Source organism: Eublepharis macularius, chromosome 1 (assembly GCF_028583425.1).
Source record: "Eublepharis macularius isolate TG4126 chromosome 1, MPM_Emac_v1.0, whole genome shotgun sequence".
NCBI lineage: Eukaryota > Metazoa > Chordata > Lepidosauria > Squamata > Eublepharidae > Eublepharis > Eublepharis macularius.
Window position 1 is genome coordinate 85,648,193 of NC_072790.1, and position 24,273 is coordinate 85,672,465.

Here is a 24,273-nt window from a genome sequence, read left to right on the forward strand (position 1 = left end):
TAGGGCCCATGGTCTGAGGCCTTACCAGATTAAGGGTGACAAAACTTATTTTTATTTGGATAAACTATGGGTACCCAGGGTTTGTGGAAGCAAATAGAAGAAGTTGATATTTGTGATATTTAATCAATTTCACTGTTTTTTGAAACAGCTGGCTGAAGCTTTTCTCTCATGTTTGATAAAACAAAATGTTAGAAGCGACATCACTGCAGTCTTCCTTTCCCTATCCCCAAATGCAGCAAGCAGCTGGAAAACTGGAAAGGGTGGAAAACTTCCAATGTGACAATGCATTACACGGGTTTTTTTTTCATTTTTTAAAAATTACACAGTTAATTAGATATTTTCTTTACTACCTATTACTGAGAAAAGGCGAAAGGGATGCCATCTGTATTGACAGTAGCATGTAGTTCTGGTCTCCGTTTTTCAATATATCACTGGGTTTTTTTTTAGAAACTCTAGAGATACCTTATACATAGGGATGGAGAATCCTGCATAGTAAAATTTCAAAAGAATTTTAGTATCTATTTCCTTTTCCAGCACCACTGAGATCTCAGATAACTTACTTGCAACTATAAAAATCAAACACTTTTTCCACTTGCCTGTGATAAGAACTGCCAGGGTCAAGAGTTTACTGTGTTTCCATCACAATTTACTGTTAAAACATCCGTTCGCTCCCCAGTCAAGTTCTCAATTCATGGCATGGGAGCTGGAGATACGCTCTTCTAAGGCAAAAAGTTATCTCACAGGGAACTAAAATATGACATAAAAGCTACTGTCAAGCTCAGAAGAGCCACCACCAGCATTAATCAGAACTATGCACACTATTTAATAGAATATACACTATTTATTTATGCCATTTGTCAATTATGTCAACCCACATACTGGTCTAAGAATTTTCCTCAGCTTTATACAGACATAGTCTATAAAAAAGATTGTTCCAGATACCTCAGCACAGCTCTCTCCTCTTGGATTTGAAAGGCAGTGTATGATAGCCCTTGAAAAACTATTCCCTTTTGTCTGTTTGCTGATAAATTCTTGGCAGCATATCTACACTCAAAAAGAATACTAAAATAATTAACAACACCATGTGCTACAATTTGCATGGCAAACCTGAGTTATATTATTTTCAAATGACTAGGGATGTGCAAGCCAAAAATTTTCGGCTATAGCCGAAAGTAGAAAGCCGAAAGAAGATTCTCTATCGTTAAAGCCGAAAGCCGAAACAAGAATCTCTTTCGGCTTTCGGCTTTCGGGATTCTTTCGGCATTATTTCGGCATTTTTTCGTTTTTTTTCTATGGGAAAATGCCTCCGTCTTCCAGGACGCCTGGAGGAGGCATTTTCCCACCGAATAAGCCCAAAATTGGTGGGGACCTTCCACTAACCCTTCTCTAACAACCACCCAAGTTTCAGACAGATTGAACTTTGGGGGGCCATGTTATGGCCCCCCAAAGCAGGTCCCCCCATCCTCCCATAAGAAAGCGAAGGAGCAGCATATTGTTAGCATGCTGCTGCTCATCTTTCTTCATTATTTCCTATGGGGAAAAAATGAAGAGGCAGGCTTCCTTTGCCAGGGGTGGCATTTTGCATGCAAAATGCCCCCTTACCCTCAGGGGCCCTTCTCCCACCCCTCCTCCCACCCCCCACCAAGGCTCAGCCTGCTCCCACTTGGGGGGGGGCATTTCATGGCCTCCCCAAGTAGGTGCTCTAATCTCTACCACTGACAGCTGGGGGAGGCTTGTGTTGCCAGGGGTGGCATTTTGCATGCAAAATGCCCCCCAACCCTCTGGGGCCCTTCTCCCACCCCTCCTCCCACCCCCCACCAAGGCTCAGCCTGCTCCCACTTGGGGGGGCATTTCATGGCCTCCCCAAGTAGGTGCTCTGCTCTCATCTCTACCACTGACAGCTGGGGGAGGCTTGTGTTGCCAGGGGTGGCATTTTGCATGCAAAATGCCCCCTTACCCTCTGGGGCCCTTCTCCCACCCCTCCTCCCACCCCCAACCAAGGCTCAGCCTGCTCCCACTTGGGGGGGGGCATTTCATGGCCTCCCCAAGTAGGTGCTCTAATCTCTACCACTGACAGCTGGGGGAGGCTTGTGTTGCCAGGGGTGGCATTTTGCATGCAAAATGCCCCCCAACCCTCTGGGGCCCTTCTCCCACCCCTCCTCCCACCCCCCACCAAGGCTCAGCCTGCTCCCACTTGGGGGGGGCATTTCATGGCCTCCCCAAGTAGGTGCTCTGCTCTCATCTCTACCACTGACAGCTGGGGGAGGCTTGTGTTGCCAGGGGTGGCATTTTGCATGCAAAATGCCCCCCAACCCTCTGGGGCCCTTCTCCCACCCCTCCTCCCACCCCCCACCAAGGCTCAGCCTGCTCCCACTTGGGGGGGGGGGCATTTCATGGCCTCCCCAAGTAGGTGCTCTGCTCTCATCTCTACCACTGACAGCTGGGGGAGGCTTGTCTTGCCAGGGGTGGCATTTTGCATGCAAAATGCCCCCCAAAATGCCCCATTACTAGAAGGAATTTACTGCAAATCATTGCCCAGATAGTACAGCAGAAAGAATGCAGTGTACTTCAATATCTGACGTGATTAGTAAATAACTTCAGCAGAGTTTATCTGTTGCAGTTTTCTATCATTTACCTATTTATAAACATGTGTGCTGCAGCTGTAGACTTTTGCTTTTCTTCTAACTTCCCTTGAAACTCAACCAGCCAACAACAATAACTCTCTCAAGTGGATAAAAGGCTGTTGCAAGTCATTGCTTCTAGCATTTATATGTAACATAAAGACAAACACGTATATCAAATTATTAGTAAAATTATTATTAGGATTACCCTTGCACACCATGGACATCTGCCTGAGAAGTATGGAAGAGAAATTAGAAATAGACATACAGCTTTCAAGGGGACATGACTATGCACAGGGCTGCAATTGCCATCACAGTTGGAATGAAGAGGCAGACACATAAGTTGGGAACTAACGGGCTGCTTTATTAACATAACAGCAAACATATTAACTGACACAGCAAGGGCCTAAACTAGCAGTACAGGTCGGGCCCTGGGGTCACTCCTGGACCACCACCCCAACCTGTCTGGGTGAGTCACCCACTGCCCTGGGTGCAAGCCATCCATTGAATGGCTGGGACCCAGCCTGGCCAGGCTAAGTGGTTCACCCCTTTAAAGCTTCCCCACCCAGCCGTAAAGCTGTGGGGGGAGACTGGCCTGTCCAGGGGTTCCCCACCATGGCATCTGTCCCTGCAACTGGGCTGTAAAGCAGCCAGCCACTCCTGACAGACCCCAGTTGCCCCACCAATGGGGATGTGCCAAGGTTGCTCAACTGCCTGCTCCTTTCCCCCTAGCTTTTTACCTGTCCCCACAGGGAGTCGACCCACCAAGCCAATTACCTCCCCAAACTAACAGTGCAAGGTAGGTGAAAAGCTACAGGCTAATTCAGGAAGGAGAAAACATTCCTACCTGGCCCCAACAAAAGGAGACCAGCTACTCCTGCACTGAAATAGGGTGAGGTGGGTGGGCCAAGCATGAGGTGCGACTGGGCTGTCGGGGGGCAGAGCAGCCTGAAAGGTCTGCAGGCTCCACCCCCCAACACATATCCTGATACCTGAGAAGTGCCTGTCTGCCTCCATCCTGCCGCACAGGCAAATCATGGCACCCGGCTGAAGGGCGGCTGTTGCCACCCGTCGGGAGTGCCGAATTACTGTCTCAAGCAATAATATTGGTAGCTTGAACATTACTGAAGTCCAAAGTCAATGAAAAATCCACCGCCTTTCTACATTATTCTGATTGAAAAATACGATTACTATTTCATAATATGATTACTATTTCATAAGATATCCCTGTGATATTATGAAACAGTAGAAAAGAGGGTCACTCTGGACCAGAGCCCTTCTTATGCCTAAGTGCGCTTATTGCTTGAGCATGCAGATGGACTTCTGCTTCTGTGCAGAAAGATATGCTGATCCTAATGAAATGTCTAGAAATCAAATGTAGCCCATGGATCTCTCTCTCTGTGTGTAGGTGTCCAGTGATGAGAGCGTATAGCTAGATTGTGATGAATGCTTATAAGTAAATTAGCTAGATTATTTCAATTATATGAAGTGTATTTCATAGCATGAACCCTTTTGCACCCAAGGAGTGCAGGATATCTGAAGGGCCTCTTCCTTTCATGTGGATCTGCTTATTCACTGAGATCTTTTTCAGAGGTTCTACTGAGATCACATAATCAACCTACTACAGTGGTGAGGAGCTGACAGCCAGAGAGAGGCCGTTTTCAGTCATGTTGCTGCATCTTTGGTGCAATATACTTCCCTGAGAGGTCCACCTGACACTTTTACTGTTGGTATTTGATGCATTTGGGCCTTCTTATGAATATGCAAGCGTCCAGTGATCTGAATGGAACTTAGACCTACACCAACCCAAATGTTAGGAATTCCAAGAGGGGTTGCATGCTCAGAGTGCTGAACAGAAATTCAGGCAATATTTCATGTAGTAATCCAAGAGATCCAGAAAGTAAAGAATGTGGTGCAAGACTGAGAATTACAAAGAAGCAACCAGGGTACAAAGCTGAAGCCAATCTGCTCATGAGTTAAAAGACTGAGGGGCCACTCTTATTACGGGGATCAGAGAGGAAGGTTTAGTTTTGAGGAAGGAGGCAGGAGCATCTGAAGTAATCCTCTGAATTGGTTTGAAAGGAAAGAAAGAAGACAGGAAGGATTCAGGTAGAGATGAGGGGTTTTCTGGACAGGTTTTCAAAGTAGAATTTTCAAATGAGATTCAGAACACGAAAGATTTCAGTCAGGGTCATGAATCACTTGCTTTAGTTACAGGTTGAGACAACATCAAGTTCTTGTTAGCCTTGATGGAGACCAGAAAATATAGTATTTACTTTGATTGGACTGAAATATTTCAGACTGGTCGCCATGCCATCTCTCTAACTTGTCCATTTGTGCCAAGGCTGTGGCTAAAGTAGCTGAACTTTATATTCCATGATTAACATTCAGTCATGCGAATGTGATTTGCTCCTTTTTTTCTCATAGCTGATCTAATCTACTGTGACTTGTATATACTTCCTCTGACTGAGGCAAAGCCAAGAGTGAGCTAGACCTTTCTAAGACGGCGAAACAGGTGTGCTGATCCCAGACTGAGACCACAAAATGGAAGTCAAATAGTCATTACAACATTTGGTTAAAAAGACAAAGGAGCTTGATATTTAGAATAAATCCGTTAGGATAAGCCTTTTCTTTATTTTCAAACACTTCCATTTCCTCATTCTAATTAGGAAATTATAGAGGTTTAGATAGAGAACCTAGAATCTTATAGAAGCAATTTAGATCTGTCTTGCAGTTTACCTTGTAATACATGGAACGTAATAAATCTTGAAAGTTAACATATTTCAGTAATAATTACTGAATGGGACAGCATTACATAGATAACATCTGCTTTTAATTCCACACCAAGGGCAATTGCACCCAGATGTTCTACTCTGGATCATTGGATTCTTCACCATGGTCAAGGGAAAGCCATGGGAGAAGAAAGATAGTAGTTGATTGTATATGTTTTGATCCTTGGTTTGAATGTATATGTCATTTGTAGGGATGTGCGTTTCGGCATTCAGAATGCCGAAAGAATGCCGAAACAAAAGTGTTTCGGCTTCTTTCGGGGAATGCCGAAACGTTTCGGGGAATGCCGAAACGTTTTGGGTAGCCGAAAGAAAAAAGCCGAAACGTTTCGGGATTCTTTCGGCTTTCTTTCGGCTTTTCAATGGGAAAATGCCTCCGTCTTCCCGGACGTCTGGGGGAGGCATTTTCCCACCGAATAAGCCCAAAATTGGTGGGGACCTTCCTCTAACCCTTCTCTAACAACCACCCAAGTTTCAGACAGATTGAACTTTGGGGGGCCATGTTATGGCCCCCCAAAGCAGGTCCCCCCATCCTCCCATAAGAAAGCGAAGGAGCAGCATATTGTTAGCATGCTGCTACTCATCTTCTTCATTATTTCCTATGGGGAAAAAATGAAGAAGCAGGCTTCCTTTGCCAGGGGTGGCATTTTGCATGCAAAATGCCCCCTCACCCTCAGGGGCCCTTCTCCCACCCCTCCTCCCACCCCCCACCAAGGCTCAGCCTGCTCCCACTTGGGGGGGGGATTTCATGGCCTCCCCAAGTAGGTGCTCTAATCTCTACCACTGACAGCTGGGGGAGGCTTGTGTTGCCAGGGGTGGCATTTTGCATGCAAAATGCCCCCCAGCCCTCAGGGGCCCTTCTCCCACCCTTCCCCCCACCCCCCACCCAGGCTCAGACTGCTCCCACTTGGGGGGGCATTTCATGGCCTCCCCAAGTAGGTCCTCTCAGCCCCTAAAGTCCACCCCTTACAGCCCCACACAAACCCAATTCCCCCCCAGCTGCCACACACAGACCCAAATCCCCACATTAGCCCCTCACAGACCCAAATCCACCCCCACCTGCCCCACACCCATAACCCCAGGAACAGGCTGGCAAAGGTCAGCCCTCTCCCTTTGTTCCCTATGCTGGGAACTTCTAAACTCTCTTTCCCTGGGCAATTCTGCACAGCCCAGGGGTGCCACAATGGTGGGCACACTTCTGAGTGCCAGCTGGTCCCTGTGAAAGAGCACCTGAACCACAGACACCCTCCCTCAAATTCCCCCACCACCTACAGAGATGGCTGGCCAGCCAGCCCCATTGTTCCCTATGATGGGAACCAACTGCACAACAAAGAATAAAACAAGAACAACACAAAATAAAGTTTTTAAAAAATTATTTTCTCCCTTCCAAAGTACAAGTAGGCAAAGCATTATGACACATTACACCAGCAGTCCCCCACACAGAAAAATAACACAACTCACTTAACATCAGAGAATCACAAAGCATGATTCCTGTCAAAAACACTTTATTTCTTGAACAGCTTTAGGTTACACAGCAGGGGGGAACACCAAAGGGCATGGCAGCACTATCTTACACAAAAATAACACAACTCACTTAACATCAGAGAATCACAAAAGCACAATTCCTGTCAAAAACACTTTATTTCTTGAACAGCTTTAGGTTACACAGTAGGAGGGCACAACAGGGCATGATAGCAATGTACTACAAAAAATAATACAACCCACTTCACCGTTTTTGACAGCAATTGTGTTTGTGTGATTCTCTGATGTGAAGTGAGTTGTATTATTTTTGTGTAGTACACTGCTTTCCTGCTCTGTGGTGCCTTCCTACTGTGTAACCTAAAGCAGTTACAGAAATAAAGTGCTTTTGACAGCAATTTTTTGGGGTGATTCTTTAATGTGAAGTGAGTTGTGTTATTTTTGTGTAAGATACTGCTTCCATGCCCTTTGGTGTTCCCCCCCTGCTGTGTAGCCTAAAGCTGTTCAAGAAATAAAGTGTTTTTGACAGGAATTGTGCTTTGTGATTCTCTGATGTTAAGTGAGTTGTGTTATTTTTGTGTAAGATAGTGCTGCCATGCCCTTTGGTGTTCCCCCCTGCTGTGTAACCTAAAGCTGTTCGAGAAATAAAGTGTTTTTGACAGGAATCATGCTTTGTGATTCTCTGATGTTAAGTGAGTTGTGTTATTTTTCTGTGTGGGGGACTGCTGGTGTAATGTGTCATAATGCTTTGCCTACTTGTACTTTGGAAGGGAGAAAATAATTTTTTAAAAACTTTATTTTGTGTTGTTCTTGTTTTATTCTTTGTTGTGCAGTTGGTTCCCATCATAGGGAACAATGGGGCTGGCTGGCCAGCCATCTCTGTAGGTGGTGGGGGAATTTGAGGGAGGGTGTCTGTGGTTCAGGTGCTCTTTCACAGGGACCAGCTGGCACTCAGAAGTGTGCCCACCATTGTGGCACCCCTGGGCTGTGCAGAATTGCCCAGGGAAAGAGAGTTTAGAAGTTCCCAGCATAGGGAACAAAGGGAGAGGGCTGACCTTTGCCAGCCTGTTCCTGGGGTTATGGGTGTGGGGCAGGTGGGGGTGGATTTGGGTCTGTGAGGGGCTAATGTGGGGATTTGGGTCTGTGTGTGGCAGCTGGGGGGGAATTGGGTTTGTGTGGGGCTGTAAGGGGTGGACTTTAGGGGCTGAGAGGACCTACTTGGGGAGGCCATGAAATGCCCCCCCAAGTGGGAGCAGTCTGAGCCTGGGTGGGGGGTGGGGGGAAGGGTGGGAGAAGGGCCCCTGAGGGCTGGGGGGCATTTTGCATGCAAAATGCCACCCCTGGCAACACAAGCCTCCCCCAGCTGTCAGTGGTAGAGATTAGAGCACCTACTTGGGGAGGCCATGAAATGGCCCCCCCAAGTGGGAGCAGGCTGAGCCTTGGTGGGGGGTGGGAGGAGGGGTGGGAGAAGGGCCCCTGAGGGTGAGGGGGCATTTTGCATGCAAAATGCCACCCCTGGCAAAGGAAGCCTGCTTCTTCATTTTTTCCCCATAGGAAATAATGAAGAAGATGAGTAGCAGCATGCTAACAATATGCTGCTCCTTCGCTTTCTTATGGGAGGATGGGGGGACCTGCTTTGGGGGGCCATAACATGGCCCCCCAAAGTTCAATCTGTCTGAAACTTGGGTGGTTGTTAGAGAAGGGTTAGAGGAAGGTCCCCACCAATTTTGGGCTTATTCGGTGGGAAAATGCCTCCCCCAGACGTCCGGGAAGACGGAGGCATTTTCCCATTGAAAAGCCGAAAGAAAGCCGAAAGAATCCCGAAACGTTTCGGCTTTTTTCTTTCGGCTACCCAAAACGTTTCGGCATTCCCCGAAACGTTTCGGCATTCCCCGAAAGAAGCCGAAACACTTTTGTTTCGGCATTCTTTCGGCATTCTGAATGCCGAAACGCACATCCCTACAAATGACATATACATTCAAACCAAGGATCAAAACATATACAATCAACTACTATCTTTCTTCTCCCATGGCTTTCCCTTGACCATGGTGAAGAATCCAATGATCCAGAGTAGAACATCTGGGTGCAATTGCCCTTGGTGTGGAATTAAAAGCAGATGTTATCTATGTAATGCTGTCCCATTCAGTAATTATTACTGAAATATGTTAACTTTCAAGATTTATTACGTTCCATGTATTACAAGGTAAACTGCAAGACAGATCTAAATTGCTTCTATAAGATTCTAGGTTCTCTATCTAAACCTCTATAATTTCCTAATTAGAATGAGGAAATGGAAGTGTTTGAAAATAAAGAAAAGGCTTATCCTAACGGATTTATTCTAAATATCAAGCTCCTTTGTCTTTTTAACCAAATGTTGTAATGACTATTTGACTTCCATTTTGTGGTCTCAGTCTGGGATCAGCACACCTGTTTCGCCGTCTTAGAAAGGTCTAGCTCACTCTTGGCTTTGCCTCAGTCAGAGGAAGTATATACAAGTCACAGTAGATTAGATCAGCTATGAGAAAAAAAGGAGCAAATCACATTCGCATGACTGAATGTTAATCATGGAATATAAAGTTCAGCTACTTTAGCCACAGCCTTGGCACAAATGGACAAGTTAGAGAGATGGCATGGCGACCAGTCTGAAATATTTCAGTCCAATCAAAGTAAATACTATATTTTCTGGTCTCCATCAAGGCTAACAAGAACTTGATGTTGTCTCAACCTGTAACTAAAGCAAGTGATTCATGACCCTGACTGAAATCTTTCGTGTTCTGAATCTCATTTGAAAATTCTACTTTGAAAACCTGTCCAGAAAACCCCTCATCTCTACCTGAATCCTTCCTGTCTTCTTTCTTTCCTTTCAAACCAATTCAGAGGATTACTTCAGATGCTCCTGCCTCCTTCCTCAAAACTAAACCTTCCTCTCTGATCCCCGTAATAAGAGTGGCCCCTCAGTCTTTTAACTCATGAGCAGATTGGCTTCAGCTTTGTACCCTGGTTGCTTCTTTGTAATTCTCAGTCTTGCACCACATTCTTTACTTTCTGGATCTCTTGGATTACTACATGAAATATTGCCTGAATTTCTGTTCAGCACTCTGAGCATGCAACCCCTCTTGGAATTCCTAACATTTGGGTTGGTGTAGGTCTAAGTTCCATTCAGATCACTGGACGCTTGCATATTCATAAGAAGGCCCAAATGCATCAAATACCAACAGTAAAAGTGTCAGGTGGACCTCTCAGGGAAGTATATTGCACCAAAGATGCAGCAACATGACTGAAAACGGCCTCTCTCTGGCTGTCAGCTCCTCACCACTGTAGTAGGTTGATTATGTGATCTCAGTAGAACCTCTGAAAAAGATCTCAGTGAATAAGCAGATCCACATGAAAGGAAGAGGCCCTTCAGATATCCTGCACTCCTTGGGTGCAAAAGGGTTCATGCTATGAAATACACTTCATATAATTGAAATAATCTAGCTAATTTACTTATAAGCATTCATCACAATCTAGCTATACGCTCTCATCACTGGACACCTACACACAGAGAGAGAGATCCATGGGCTACATTTGATTTCTAGACATTTCATTAGGATCAGCATATCTTTCTGCACAGAAGCAGAAGTCCATCTGCATGCTCAAGCAATAAGCGCACTTAGGCATAAGAAGGGCTCTGGTCCAGAGTGACCCTCTTTTCTACTGTTTCATAATATCACAGGGATATCTTATGAAATAGTAATCATATTATGAAATAGTAATCGTATTTTTCAATCAGAATAATGTAGAAAGGCGGTGGATTTTTCATTGACTTTGGACTTCAGTAATGTTCAAGCTACCAATATTATTGCTTGAGACAGTAATTCGGCACTCCCGACGGGTGGCAACAGCCGCCCTTCAGCCGGGTGCCATGATTTGCCTGTGCGGCAGGATGGAGGCAGACAGGCACTTCTCAGGTATCAGGATATGTGTTGGGGGGTGGAGCCTGCAGACCTTTCAGGCTGCTCTGCCCCCCGACAGCCCAGTCGCACCTCATGCTTGGCCCACCCACCTCACCCTATTTCAGTGCAGGAGTAGCTGGTCTCCTTTTGTTGGGGCCAGGTAGGAATGTTTTCTCCTTCCTGAATTAGCCTGTAGCTTTTCACCTACCTTGCACTGTTAGTTTGGGGAGGTAATTGGCTTGGTGGGTCGACTCCCTGTGGGGACAGGTAAAAAGCTAGGGGGAAAGGAGCAGGCAGTTGAGCAACCTTGGCACATCCCCATTGGTGGGGCAACTGGGGTCTGTCAGGAGTGGCTGGCTGCTTTACAGCCCAGTTGCAGGGACAGATGCCATGGTGGGGAACCCCTGGACAGGCCAGTCTCCCCCCACAGCTTTACGGCTGGGTGGGGAAGCTTTAAAGGGGTGAACCACTTAGCCTGGCCAGGCTGGGTCCCAGCCATTCAATGGATGGCTTGCACCCAGGGCAGTGGGTGACTCACCCAGACAGGTTGGGGTGGTGGTCCAGGAGTGACCCCAGGGCCCGACCTGTACTGCTAGTTTAGGCCCTTGCTGTGTCAGTTAATATGTTTGCTGTTATGTTAATAAAGCAGCCCGTTAGTTCCCAACTTATGTGTCTGCCTCTTCATTCCAACTGTGATGGCAATTGCAGCCCTGTGCATAGTCATGTCCCCTTGAAAGCTGTATGTCTATTTCTAATTTCTCTTCCATACTTCTCAGGCAGATGTCCATGGTGTGCAAGGGTAATCCTAATAATAATTTTACTAATAATTTGATATACGTGTTTGTCTTTATGTTACATATAAATGCTAGAAGCAATGACTTGCAACAGCCTTTTATCCACTTGAGAGAGTTATTGTTGTTGGCTGGTTGAGTTTCAAGGGAAGTTAGAAGAAAAGCAAAAGTCTACAGCTGCAGCACACATGTTTATAAATAGGTAAATGATAGAAAACTGCAACAGATAAACTCTGCTGAAGTTATTTACTAATCACGTCAGATATTGAAGTACACTGCATTCTTTCTGCTGTACTATCTGGGCAATGATTTGCAGTAAATTCCTTCTAGTAATCTTCTCATTTTCTCCACTGTTCATATGACAAGGAAGTATTTCCATTTGCAGTCAGTTGTTTATATATGTATATTTTCATTTTTAGAGTAAAATTAGAGCTTACCTTAAAAAAAAATTTTTTTTACCCCATATCAATTCTAAGATTCAATCAAATGCATAATTGCCTGCTTCTAAATCCCATTGCAATCAATATGGCTTAAACACACCCAAGTCTGTTCTGAATTCTGTCCTAAGGCTGCATTTTAGGTCTCCTATTGATTCTTGATTTCAACATGAAATGGGTTATACATAGAGACTTAAATGATCGATCTTTGTTGATATTTTTAGGAATGCCAACTGTTAATGTTTTGGCTAATGTAACAAAACCTTTTTTTCCCTTCCTTAAGTAATTGCTGCATGAAATTTGCTTCTAAGCCAGAACAAATTATTAACAAACTTATAAAAATATTGATTCTACTTCTGAGACGGGAATGGAGAGATCTGTATAAACAGCATTGATTTTACTGGCCTTCTGACCTCCACCCCATTACAGGGAACACATTTGCAAGAAGCATCACTAATTTTAGAAGTTTGCATCAGTATGACATCGAAGTAGGGTTATAATCAGACTTTGTTTCTTTGTGGGGATGCCGTATGTTGAGGAAGGAAGACCCAGCATGAGATGGATTGACTCAATAAAGGAAGCTACAGCCTTCAGTTTGCAAGATCTGGGCAAGACTGTCAGTGATAGGATGTTTTGGAGGCCATTAATTTATAGGGGCACTATAAATTGGAAGTGACATGACAGCACATAACTCACAAACAAAACCAGTGATTTCCTCTTAACCAAGCAAAACTTATCTAATGCTACCGTGCTCATAAGGCTCTATGTGCTACAGAGTTTACGAGTTGTTTGTGTCAAGATCATGTAAGTGGAACAAGAACAAGTTATTTTTAGGTTCAGACGTTTACTTATTTATGACCTATTTATCTTAATAAATAACAACTTCCTTAAGTTATTCCCTTTAAGTAAGTGCATGTGTAAAGTAATTTTAAGTCACAGCTGACTTACAGTGATCATCACATAGGATTTTCAAGGCAAGACGGATTCAGAGGTGGTATGTCATTGTCTCCTTCTGCATCATGACCCAGTACTTCCTTGGTGGTCTTCCATCCAAGAACTAACCAGGGCCGATTCTGCTTAGCTTCTGAGATCTGGCAAGATCTATCTAGCACAAATATTGGACAATACCATTAATAGGCATCTTAGCAGACCTGATTGCAATGAAATGCCCTGGGTTTCCTTGACATTTAATTGTTAAACATGAAATCTTGTTGGGACTCGCATGTAAACCCTGAAGTGAACTAAAATGTCACAGCTGAAGTTGTTGTTATGATTATTTGGTGCTTGAGTTCCACAGGTACTAAGCTGAGTTTCAAAAATTTTAGTTCACACTAGGGATTAGTTCAGAAAACCAATTCCACCCCTTTGGACCAGTGTTTAAGTAACTTTATTGTACAGTTTCATGAACCTGTCTAACTCAAATCATGGTGCTCAAGAGTTTGTCATACACTGACAATCGAATTCTACTGACTTTGCCAGGCAGTCTTCTAAAAAGCAATTCTACACAAAATGTGCAGATGTAAATCATATTTGCGCCATTTGATGGTCTATTTGTGCAGGTCTGAAACAGTTGTCAAGGAAATAAAGAGGATTTGAGTGAAAAACAAATTTCTTTGTTTATCAAGCATGTTGCAACATTTTTTTTTTGTTCTCATTAGTTTCAAAAAGGCTTTTGTCTTAGACCTGGGTTTCTGCTTTCCTCAGCCACAGAATATGGATGTGGTTACTGGGCAGTTCAAAGGTATTTACTTTCCAGTAAAGTTCCATGAAGATTCTTGGGATCATCATGCAGTTTACCAAATCAGAAACAACTGCAGAAGGAAGAGGGCTAAGTCCAAACGCATGTACATGCACACAAGAAAAATGCACACATGTGCTCCACTATATAAAATTCAACAGTCACCTCTACATTTTCCCTGGGAAACCCTAGGATTCTCATTTCTTACACAATCCAAAATAAATAGCTGTCTGAATCCTTCCTAGTTAAGCTAGTTTGTTAGAATTTATTATGAAGCAGTTAGCTTTTTAAAAAAGAGTGGCAGCAATATTCTGGTCTAGAATGGGGAACAGTATAATCTTGATAAAGCTTTTATTAACAGCCTAACCAAAAAAAAAAAAAGCCTTCCTGGATCCAGACTTGTTTTCAAAGATGCTTTCTGTGAAGGTCCTTCCACCTAAATCTATAGCTTAGCATCAGGAAGAAAAAGACAAGGCGTCTGTGTCTAGGGCTTTGCTGCGCTTCATTTTACTGCAATTATCTTTCTATTTAGCCTGTTTAGTTCTGGGGTAGCTCAGTAGGTAAAGCCTCGGATTATCAGACAAGAAAAGAAAATGAGAGGTGATTGAGGCTAGACTGAGCTGTAATCTAAACAAGGAAAGAGTGACTGTGCATTATCTTAATATGAATGGAGATTCCTGAGATAATGCATATAGCTCTTAGGAGGGGGGGGGGGAGAAAAGAGCTTTGCCAACAGCCACCCCATTGTTCAGCATTTGTTAAGGACTGAAATAAGAGAGGACTTGCTTTTCAGGTCCAGTCTGTGAGGATAGAGGAGTGGAATGTGGTTGGAATCCAGCTGAGTGTTTGATGTCTTCATTTTTTGTGGTCTCTTCTAAAAGAGACCTGGTGGGACATGCTGCCTGTCTGGGGAAAGGGCAAAGCTGAAACCACTGGCTTTCTCACTAACATGCAATTGGGTGACAATAGCATATCTTTATTGCCATGGCTGAGCTAATAGAATTGTAATGATGACTTCACACCTGCTGCACCATGGAAAAGGAGAGGAGGGACAAAAACACACACATCCGTACAGTATGAAATCTCCCAGAGGTCCATTGCTGTCTACAGCAAGACTACAGCTTGACAGATGAAGTGCCTGACAATGACATACCTCTTTCGCAACAAAGCAATGACTAGAATTTTAAACCATAATTTCTATTTCCCTTATTCCCCATCCCCAATCAAAAAGCCAAATATTACCTTCAGCATTGGCAGACAATTCAAAGCTACAGCTGAATTTTCTGTTTTCCAAGAAGGTTTTTTACCATTCTTGTGAGATGTCTGCTCCCACATAACTGTTATGACAATTCATATATTTAAGGTTAAGAAGAGGGGTTTTTTATAAAAAAAACTTAATAGCTTGGAATTATAAAGAATAAGAACATGCAATTTATTTAAAAGATAGTTGAGATAATAAGAAGCAAAAGAAAGCTTTTCAGATGAGGGGAGATTTCACTGATAAAAGCAGACTGGTTTCCTTAAATGGCAAGATGGCATACCTTCTCTTTTTCCTTTGTCTTTGACAGATACAAAGTGTAGCTATGTCACGGCATTATGGTAAACCTTATAGGGAAGACATAGTAGGGTCAGGAGATTTTACATTCTTAGCTGAGTGTCTGGGAAAGGAATGTTTACATGACCCTTAGCACAAAGTTTAAATATATGCGCCACTTTTGCTGTTAACTCCCTGATCTCACTGGCTGAGCATAGACTGCAGCAGGGAAAAATTCTGCTCCACTTGTTGTTACATTGTTACTGTTAAAAATGTTCACGTCCTGTCAGCTGTTTTGGACATCTGTTAAGCTCTATAAATTGTCTGCATGGGGGCAGTTGGCTTTTTTTCAGTTTGGTCAGTATCTGGGGTGTGTGTGTGTGTGGAACATAAATATTAGCTTGTCTTTTTATTTGTATTGGTGGAAGACAGATGAGAGAATGGGAAAGAAATCTTGTAAAGTGAGCCAAAAATAATGAGCAGCAAAGTTCTTGCTTGACAGTGTCGTCTTTGGTTTTCAGGTCTGTAACCGAAATGCAAACAAATGCAGAATGTACAGATGACCTAATGTTTGGTTAACATGTAGTTTAACAATACCAAATTAGAAATCCATTTGGCAATACAAGATTTTCTGTAATCACCTTCAGTGTCTTTTGACTTAGACATGATTGTCTCAGCTAGATAAGTAGATGAATCATCAGCAGATAATTCCAACTAGTTAAAACACTTGGAATTTTGCAGAGCTACCAAAACAGGAGGTACATATCAGTTATTAAGTAGGTCAAATTGCAGACCCAGCTCCATAGTTAGGGGGTAAAATGGTAGACTAACTAAACAATTCACTACTTAGCTAAATTAATTGGTGTTAGCTAAATTAATTGGCTCCTACTTAGATGTTGTTAATAAAATATGTTATCTCAGCTGGGCATGAGCAGTGCAATATTAGTGGAAGTATGCACAGAAAATTGTGGCAGTGATTACTTTAATGAAAAGGGATTTCTGGTTTCCAGCCATCATATTTATAAAAATAGCTGCTACCATTTTCCATGATGACGAATTCCAGAAGTGTAACTTTGTTGATCTCTTTCAAAAATGAAATTTAAGGGCACCTTAAGACTAACAGATCTATTGTGGCATAATTTTTTGTATAACTGAGTGAGTAGGGCTCTAACACATGAAAGGTTATGCCTTAAAAATCTATTAAAGGAGACATAAGGTTTTTTTTTAATTTCCCAGGACTTCCGTAGCCATGATTGCATTTGTACTAACAGTTTTTTGTACATATCTATAATCTTGTATCTTATGTAAATTGTACCACTGATGTCAGTAGCATATACTTCCACATGACACCTGCAGTTTATATAGAGATTCATTCTTCATTAATTAATTGAGAGCCAGCATAGTGTATTGGTTAGAATGCTGGACTAGGATCTGTAAGACCCAGGTTCAAATCCCCACCCTGTCATAGAAGTTTGCTAGATGTATTTGGACCAGTCACAGGCACTCAGCCTAGCCTACCTCACAGGATTGTTGTGAGGATAAAATTCAGAGAACAATGTTATGCTACTTTTGGTCCCCATTGGGAAGAAAGGTGGAGTACAAATGAAGAAAATAAATAAAATCTCTTCTTCACAATTGCACTACGATATTTTACAGCTTTCTTGAAGCCATCTATGATGAGATACTGAGATCCCTAGTTCCTGAACAGCTATATAAGCCCCACCGCATATGTATAAAATCCTCCATGCATATAGAATCAGAAGGAAAGTCAGCAATCTTAAATCAAGTTATATGGAAGGAACTTCTACTACAATCAATGAGTTGTAAATAGGAATGCCACAAATTTCTCAGCAAATCTGTTTGTCAGCCAAATTTGCCCTGTTTGACACACAGTAAGACTGTGAGCCAGTCCAAGGTATGTTTGGATTTCATTGAGAGATTCAAACAGGTGCCAAACAATGGTTGTTGTGGATATTCCGGGCTGTATTGCCGTGGTCTTGGCATTGTGGTTCCTGACGTTTCGCCAGCAGCTGTGGCTGGCATCTTCAGAGGTGTAGCACCAAAAGACAGAGATCTCTCAGTGTCACAGTCACTGAGAGTCACAGAGAGTCACAGAGAGATCTCTGTCTTTTGGTGCTACACCTCTGAAGATGCCAGCCACAGCTGCCGGCAAAACATCAGGAACTACAATGCCAAGACCACGGCAATACAGCCCGGAAAACCCACAACAACCATCGTTCTCCGGCCGTGAAAGCCTTCGACAATATAGTTGCCAAACAAGTTTGACGCTGTTGACCAGAAACCAATTCACACACATTGAATTCAAGCTCAGTAGGGATAGAAGGAAGAGGAGAAATATATTGTGTCTCCTTTTCTCTGCAGCCCAAGCAGACAGCTGGGAGGGGGGTGGAGAAGAGAAGCAAATTATTTCTTTCTTCCCCGCGTGGGCTGCAGAGAACAGGAACAAACTTTTCTCTACAGCCCAAGCCCAAGGGGTAGGGAAATGAGAAGGGGAATCAGCTGGGCTTCTGATCATCCCTTTATCCCCAACTAAAATTTTTACATCTCTAAGTCTAGGAGGCAGTAAACTTGCCAGGGCTAGAGGTTAGATTAACCCAATTTCCAAGTGACAAATTGGCACTTGGCTTCTGATTCCCACCACCCTTCCCCCTCAAAAATTTGCTGGGTACAGAGTAAAATTCTCCAGCAGGATTTCAGAAGCCCACTTCCAGCAGACCCCTCTCCCATCAACTGGGAGTCCATTTCTGATATATTCAATTAGCCTGTTGCTGTGAATACACAAAATGGCTGCAAAAAAACCCTTGGATTAATTAACTGCCTGATCGCCACTGGCAAACAGGAAGCAAGCTGAACCGGCTGGTGTTCAAGCACCCCTGGTTGGAAATAAGGATTATAACTGAGATGACAGTTGAGCTGAAACCCTAAAAACAAAGGTTAATTGCATACTTATAGTGATCCTTTGAAGCCCATTCCTACAGACAAGCATTGCAATCAAATGGACCCCTTTTACACAAGTCACAATTTCCTGGAGAATGAAGATTATCTGAGGTTACTTTTTGACAGATCTTAACTATTATTGATATAATGGAGAATGATGAATGGAATTGGCTGTTTCATGCCAAGATAGGCATCCACATCCAATTTAAGTGGTATGGCTCCCAATCCATCAAGGACTCAATGGATAGAAGACTCCTTTCCCCTCCTCACGATCCATATATACCTTCTTGTATTTTAAATAATTAACTATTCAGCTATTCAGAAAATTAAATATGCATCAATCAATAATGTCAAATCACCTATGAACAATTTTTCTTCTTTAGAAGTTAGTCCCATTGAGTTCACTGGAACTTATTTCTTACGAAGCAGAGTTAGTAGACTGATGGTGCCAAAGCAATTATATGCTTTCAAGTCCATTGACTTCAATGTACTTAGGCTGTAACTGATGGGACTCTAAGTACTGATAAAGCTGATGTTGGTTCCCAGTTCTTTATTCACAGTTCCTAGTTCCTTATTTGCAAATCCAAACACAATATGGAAGAAAACTGAAAAGATCTGTACCACAAAATAAGGTTTGGAGGTGCATATACCTCCATGTTCAATTTTTGGCTCACCCTGAATCACATAGCCCCACACTCCAGAGACTGTCCCCTACAAGAAGACATGCCCTGGTGCCAATCCAAAGACTGGTTCTGGAGCAAAGAGCTCCTATTTGGGCTGCCTCCCAGAAGCTTGTATTGGGAAGAGATGTGAATAAGGAACTGGAACAGCTACATCCCCTCCACTCCAAAATTAGGGGTGCAGAGGGAATGTAGCTATTCCAGAGACGCTAGCTATTCAGAGAGATGTGTTGTTTTATTGGGTTTGATCTAATTAGGCCTGATGGTGGTAGGCTTAATTCCTGTCACCATACAGTAATTGAAGTGTTCAAGGGAAAACATTTGTGGCTGTGCAGGACATGACAAACCTTTCCACTTTCATAAATTGTGTGTACATTGTGTGAACCTGTTCACAAACCATGTGGTGGTGGCCTTCCTTCCACTACAAGCATCTCTGTAGACTGTCTCCAATGCCACCACTTTTTTATAGCAAAAGAAAGGGTTTGTGACTATAATTCCATAACTAAGTATTGCAGTAAGACAAATCATTTTGCTAAAGTGACCTGTGAATTATTTCAGAGTAAACAAGCTATGAATTGAGGCCAGAGTCTCCACTGCAACTAGGACAGGGGCTATTGCAAACATACAGAGTTTTACGCAAACAATAGCAGTCTCATTCATTTTAATGGCAAACTGTAGATGCACAAAAAAGATTGCACTGTTTCCTGATATGAAAGTAAATGGGACAGCCCCTATTTGTGCATAGGAAAAGCATCAGAACATTGGATCATCCTTTAGAGTTTAGATTTATCCATTCTTTGTTTATAGCTTCTGCAGTAGTTTCAGGCTATGGAAGAAAACATTAAGGATACAGTTTAGCAAGTTCCCTTAAACCTCTGGTATTTGAAGACACAGGGGTTAAGTAAATATTTGTTCGAGTTCAACTTTCTAGATGAATGTCAATGTGTACAAATATATACATTGTAAAACTTAAAAAGAGGAAACTCACTCATGCAGCAGAAGCACCACGGAGAGGGGTTTCAAAGTTCAGCAGGCAGTGAATGATCTGAGGGAAATGATACAGTGGATAAATTTTAATTTCTGCACCACGTAAAGTCTAGTTCAGTGACAACTTGGTTGTCTCTGTTACTGAAATGTTGGGGTTGATCAAAGAAAGAGTGACAACAAATGTCCTTGTGGAAGGTACATCACAATCCTGGTGACACTAGACACAGCTGACTTTTTAATTTGCATTTGTATCTATTTAGATATGCAAACATTTCTCCATATTGCCAGCCACTTTCCTTCATTGCGCAGTCCTCTTGCATTTTGGGGAATACAAGCGAGTTTCATGAGGAATCTTGGGAGTTCTGATGTTTGCACCCTTTGAGAATGTCCCGCAGATGGATATGACAGCTGTTTGCATCGGACAGATTAAATCTGGTAACTGAACTTGCTGTTTGTTCACTCAGCCAGTCCTTGAACTAGAACCCATGGGGAGTTTTGAAAGCTGGTTTAGTAAGTGAGTCAAAAAGAGAACCTTCCACCAGCCAGACTAATAGCTGTGCTAAGCTTGTCACAGTTGGAAGTCAGCTATTTGAAAATTTTAGAGCAGCACTGTGACAAGTGTCTCCCCCCTTTCTTTTCAGCTGTATAAAAGCAAAAAAGAATAAAGTAACGTGATATAAATAGATGGATATTTTCCATAACTTGAAACATAAAATATTTGGAGTATCAATTAAATGGCATCCACCGGCATTACTGATGTCGTATACAAGGTTTATCACATCATCATAACTATTTGTTAAACAAGAACTCCAGTCTGGTCTGCCAAGAGCCACCATGGGCACTCAGGCAAAGATTCACTTTGACCCATTCTCACTCTGCCCAATTCAGGTATAATATGACAAAAAATCACATGACTTACCTCACTCTGTAGGCCTGAAAGGTACGTATATAGAAAGGCAGGACTGGTTATCAACAATAACATCAGTGAAAAGGAAAAGCTAATAGAGGGTAGTTATATCTAGCCTGATTATTAAACAGCTGTTTTCTACAGTTTACATATGAATGCCCCTAGCTGCTTCCACACATATATGCCACCAGCGAGATTGATACACATATCTACAAGAATGCCCATAGTGACTTGTATCAGCAAAGCTTCAGTTACACCCAAACACAAGAAACCCATCCTACTATCCTAATTTATCAATTTCTATCCTATAGTAAAAGTAACTACCTTAACTGAATCCAGCCTTTGATTTAACATATAACATCCCCTTTCTGCCTCAAATGATTTTTTAATTCTTTTTAGTTGACAAAGGAGATTGTGGCCGGACATTCCTGTGTGCACGAGAGGATTTCCACCAATTAAAATGAATTCAAGAGGTCACTATGTAAACCAGAGAGTGCATGCTCCCTGGGGTCAGATATACATTTTAGGACTGAATCTAGGTATCTGGTTCCCTAATGGCCAGACTGTATTTAGGGTACTCCAAATTTAACCCCATCCCCTCATTTGCCTGCCGTGATCTCATATAATTTAATGGAATACTTAGTGTTGGCGACTGTTCCCATAGAAAAACTAATTTCCACTGCTGTACTGTCATGGTGCCCTGGACATGTAATGCCAATATGACACCCTGGAGTTGTTCTGGCAAGGAAAAATCATTTTGCTCTAATCCTAGGCACATTTGCCAGCTCAATAACATACAAGATAAAACAGCACATTAATCCTATTTTAGTGATTCTTTCTCCTGCTTCTTTTTAACAAAATTCAGCTGGACTTTGCCTCATACATTTCTTCTGAGAATCACTGAAAAGATACGTGGAGTTCCCAGAAGGTTTCCAGCAACAGTTGCTTGGCTGGATTTCCAGGAGACTTCTGTTGCTGTCTTTTTGAATGAGTACATTTCAGAACTGAGTCCCTGTTTTGTGCCTGATGGAGATTTTTTCACTAAAGCCCTCACATTTTAAAGCAGGCTTAAACAATGCCAGCATGAATTAGTTAGCAGAAGAAAGAAGCATTTCTTTCTCATTGAATCCAAAAATCATTATTTCCTTTTTTAATGACCTCAGTAAAAGACAGGTAAAAAGAATAGCATGCAAATCTGATTGTCAAGTTCCAAAGGAGAAATTATCTTGGATATATATGAATGTACATGCATACATATCTAATTATCCAATTATCTTGGATATATGTGTGTGTATGTGCATGTGTGTTGACTATAGTAAGGATATGCTGTTTTCGTCCAGATTTTGATCCTCCCATTTCTACCTGTGATTTAACTGTATATGTGATAATCTCAATGAAAGCAGCTCATGTAATTCTTTTAAAGAAATCACATTTCTCTTTCCCCTAGTAATTGTGAAGGCCAATAGATTAATAACAAATACAATGAAAATAAATATACTGTGGAAAGCAGAAGCTAACCAAAACTGAAAACAAAGTGCACATTTCTAGGAAATACTCATGCAAGAGGTCCATTTTCCTAGTAGTCTTCAGAATTTACATGACTGTTGCACACTGTGGTATATCATAGGGAAGATTCAGCATTGAGTCTTTTAGGAAATAGTCAATTTGGAATGGTGATTAGTATTAGTAATCTTGTCGTGTGGGTGCTTATTCCCCGCCCTTGCCCTACATGATTGTCTTTCTTATAAAATAACCATTAACAACAATCTGCCACAATCTTTGCAAATTTATAGACTCAACATATCTATACCAAAAGCTAGTTTTGAAACAGATTAAATTGTCATTAAAAACAGCATAAAACAACATTCAGCAGCTTCAAATGATATCCATAAAAACTATCCACAAGTAAGAACCAGTCTGTAAAAACAGCTTTGTTAAAAGCATGGGTAAAACAAAATGCTGGGGAAAAGCCATTCCTGTTTTCAGAATCACAGAAAGGTATTCTTTCCTTTGTCACTCCAAGACACAATACCTTGTTGAACAATCAGTGTAGGTGTTTCTCTTTTGGATGCTGTTCTACCCTATGTCTTCCTAACAGAATTTGTAGTTCTTCTGACCATGGGGACTTCCATTTTACAAACAGAGGATGTGTTTGTGCAGTTTGCTCTATGGCCATAAGGTCTAGCCTTGCTTCAGAAGGGGCAAGTAACATACTACATTTCCCAACAATAAAAGTTTAAGATGCATTTCTCAAGACTAACAAATATCCCATAGGCATTTGTCTGAAGGTTTGCTGGCCATATGCCTCTAGGAGTTGCCAGTGGCTGCGTGCCTTTACATGCACACAAACACCATGCTAGCTTATAAAATTGCAATAAAGTCTATAATCTTTTATTTACAACAAGCCTCTATTCACTTGTTGCTTGCAACTCTCCCAAATGCAATGGAACACAAAGAAATGGCAAAGGTACAGTAAATGTTTTATATGGACGTATGGGGAGAGCCTCTACCTTCCATAAGATAAAAGATAATTTGATGGAGAATGCATCCCTGCTGACACGTCATACTTTCAACATACCATTTATGATACAACTTTTGTGTAACAAAGACAACGCCTATTCTTTCCTTGTGTATTCCGTGTGCCCTGCTATCACAGAGGTTTGTGGTTTTATTTAATAAGTGAGATGAGAAGAGAATATGGTAATTGATTTTCAGTAGCATTTAAAATTGCTCTGTATCTGTGCAGGACATTAAAAAAATAGACACACTTCCTGCTTCCTGCAGTTATAGTACTGCTATCTTGAAACCAATGGAAATTACATCACCTCATGTACTGACTGCTGCTAACCCCTACATAAACTCTGGTTTTCAAGGCGTTTTGCTGGCACAAAATGAAGCAATAGTCTGCACTTGGTTCTCTTACAAAATGCATTTGTAATGTTTTTGGTGGGAGGCAGATAGTTTCATGACATGTTAAATGAGCAATCATCTTAGTAAAATAATAGTTGGGTTTCTCCAAGGTTTTCCTGTTTTTCCAAAGAACTCTGTCTGTTTTTACATTGTTATAGTAAATTTACATTCTAACAGTTTTGAAAAGCAGAAATCCCAGTCTGGAATAAACTGAGGAATTTTGCTGAGCATTGTGGGCTGCCATACTTTACCGGTGGTCTATGTTTAGTTTGATGGGTCACAAATTGTACAGGCATGGTTAGGACAATCAAAGTGCCATGTAGGAATAGCTGGGGGAAGAATGTGTTTATTAATATTTTTTTTTGCTGAGTTCATTCCCCCTGGAAGGTCATTTGACATAATCAGTCTCTCTCCCTCTCCCTCTCCCTCTCTCTCTCTCTCTCTCTGTGTTAACAATCAACATTCTGCTTCAACAAACCTGGAAATGTTTGCTATGATCTAGCAGAG

The 24,273-nt window shown here is 42.2% G+C and overlaps 1 long non-coding RNA gene across 1 annotated transcript; it reads right to left on the minus strand.

Annotated features, from left to right (window-relative positions):
- Window positions 1-615: 615 nt before the first annotated feature.
- On the minus strand, window positions 616-20,240 carry LOC129326141 (uncharacterized). Its single transcript, XR_008596691.1, has 3 exons — window positions 19,951-20,240; window positions 13,001-13,153; window positions 616-747 (listed from the first exon to the last, which is right to left on the minus strand). It is a non-coding gene; the product is annotated as an uncharacterized LOC129326141 (long non-coding RNA).
- Between the last annotated feature and the right edge of the window lie 4,033 nt (window positions 20,241-24,273).